The sequence below is a fragment of the Glycine soja genome, chromosome 8, assembly GCF_004193775.1.
Source record: "Glycine soja cultivar W05 chromosome 8, ASM419377v2, whole genome shotgun sequence".
Lineage (NCBI taxonomy): Eukaryota > Viridiplantae > Streptophyta > Magnoliopsida > Fabales > Fabaceae > Glycine > Glycine soja.
Window position 1 is genome coordinate 3,918,712 of NC_041009.1, and position 2,783 is coordinate 3,921,494.

The 2,783-nt window shown below is 26.7% G+C and overlaps 1 long non-coding RNA gene across 1 annotated transcript; it reads left to right on the plus strand.

The window, feature by feature from the left end:
• Positions 1-1,175: 1,175 nt before the first annotated feature.
• Positions 1,176-2,180, plus strand: LOC114421092. The gene is made up of 2 exons (XR_003668485.1): positions 1,176-1,295; positions 1,956-2,180. It is a non-coding gene; the product is annotated as an uncharacterized LOC114421092 (long non-coding RNA).
• Positions 2,181-2,783: the final 603 nt, after the last annotated feature.

The following is a 2,783-nucleotide window of genomic DNA, read 5'->3' on the forward strand; positions in this document are numbered from 1 at the left end:
TATGTTAGACTAAGAAATGCTGACTTGGCTTGCATTGTTTATATTTGACGAGTTTCACTAAGATGACTTAGATTTGGTGACATGAATCATACACGATAAAATATCATAAAAATATTTTAATAATATTTATTTATATTTGATGATACTTTTTAATTATTATGAAATTTTTTTAATAACATTTTTTCTAAATATTAATTAAACAAAAAATATATCATTAAAAATCACATATATGCTAATAATGTGTTATTTGTGTCACGGATTGTGATGAATTTATGGTCTTTATCCTATTCAAAAGTTTGACAAGTTAATATTTCAAACCTCAAATTCAATTCAATTAACACCTGATAATATATGCATAAATTTCTATCAACTTAAGTTGCTGACATAATTACTGTACCAATCTTAACATCATATACTATTAAATTAAAAAATATAAGTATATACTATTAAATTAAAAAATATAAGTAGATATGAATCATTTTCTAGTTGTTGATAAATTTTAATAAAATTTGACACAAACAATTATAATATGTAGATATAATTCAACGATTGAATTAATAAAAATTATATTTTATATTAAATTATAAAAAATAATATAATAATTATCAAGATTATATAAGTAATTTGATATCTCTATATATGAGGTTTATTATCATAGTCTCATGTTAATGTATTTTAACAATTTACACCAAATTATTAAGACAAAAAATCTAACTAATTTTTTTTGATAATAAATTTATTTAAAACCAATATAAACATTAAATTATCATATTGATCCTAAATGAATTTATTAGCACAAAAAAAAATTAAATTTTTGGTGGTTGTAAAATACTCTAACATGATAGCATCTTATCAAACCCCCCGCATACTTTAAATATATATAATCTTGTTAGATAAAATAACATTTTATTGTCAGTGTAATTTCATTAAGTCAATCAACTGTGCGTCATCTCTTACTGCCGAAATTATTAAGTAATTAATTAATTGAATTAATTTGTTTATTTCATAAAAAAGGATTAAAAACATGGAGATAATTGTTAGTAATTTTAATTTCTCTGATCCGCGTTGAAATAGTTAACGAGTGGGAAAGAGAAAACTGATCGAATGACTTCCAACTCAAGGGACGTCTATAAATTTGAATAATCGCATGACATTCCTTTATTCCTTTAATTTACATTGCCATTTGAACTTAGGATTTAATTAGGAGATGGGTCTGCATTCCTTCTACCATTTTCTGATTATCCTTGCATTAATCGCATCCTTTTTGTTCATGCTGTCGACTCAAGTTAGTGCAGGTCTGTCTTGATGATGATTTTGCATTTTTTATATTTATAATCAATAAAATTGTGAAGATTCAAAGCACAAAAGCAATTCAAAGCAGAATATATTTACATTTAAACTGCATGCATGCATGTACCCAATTCTTGTGTTCCTAGAATACATGCATCTTAGCAGGTTCAATTGATTTACTCATTCATTCGCACATTAGACGTTCGATCCCTATGACACACACACACATATATAACTACGAGTTTTCATATATAGTTCCGTTGTGAAAAGATCATGACTGGCTAGCAACGACATATTTTAGTTATGTCAAAACTAAAACACATCTATATATCATTTGATGTGAAATACTAAAGCTATTAATGCATCTAATTTATTAATTTCCTGAGAAACACTAGTCAATGAGGACTTCGGGAGACGTGTCTCTCTTGTAGTACGTAGTGTCTAATTTCTCATTATGCATGCAATATTAGTCGATCACCTGCAAGTTTTTTCATGCCATCAAGGTAAGTTAATTAATGCAGCTTTTTCTGGGCATTATAAATCACATACACATGCATATGGAAATTAAGTTCAGTAACTAATGAAACTTACATGTATTTGATGAATTTTAAATATGTGAGAGTAATAAATTAATTGATGACTATATAATTATTTTTGGGAGACAGATTCGGAGATTCGGAGAAAGCTTGGGATCCACCCAAGCCCACCTACTCCACCTTACACCCCCCCAGCACCGAAGCCGGGCGGACGTGGTAAGTAGGCACGTACGCAACGCAAGACAAAAAATGGGTTGCCTCCTCTTGTAATATATATGAATATCATATGTGGATTTAGCATTTCAATTCATTTAATAAAATAAAATAGTGTTGCTGTGCTATACTTTTGGTTTTTATTAGTTTATTTGATTCTCAATACATGATAGCGACAAGTGATTGAATTGTTCAATTGAAGATTTCAACAACTTGAAATTAAATCCAAAGCGATATTAAGTTCACGCCCCCAAAAAATTAAGTGTACATTACTTTCAAATGTGCATTTCGTGGCTCAGGACATCTAAGAGAACATGTTATCCAAGAAAGAAATTTATCATTTTCATATTTTTTTATGAATCCAACGTCTTTTGGTTTTATCAGTAACAAATATTTATCAATAATTATTTTTTATAAAAAATTTGACTGATAATTTTTAATAATAATATTATTAATGATTAATCTCTGCCAAATTTTTTTACAAATTTCCTTTAGTGACTTTATCTTTTGTCAATTATACTTTTTTCATTCATAAGATTTGAATAAAAAATATTACTTAAGATAACAGAATTTAATACTATTAGGATCAATAATTTATTCGTAACAAATCAATAGTATGATCCACTGTTATTTCTATTATTGCATATTTGAGAAATTAAACTTTTTACGATAATAGTATTTTTATATAAAAAAATCTATCTTGAAAAGTTGTTAAAAAAATTGTTAGTCAAGGATTCCTTAGTC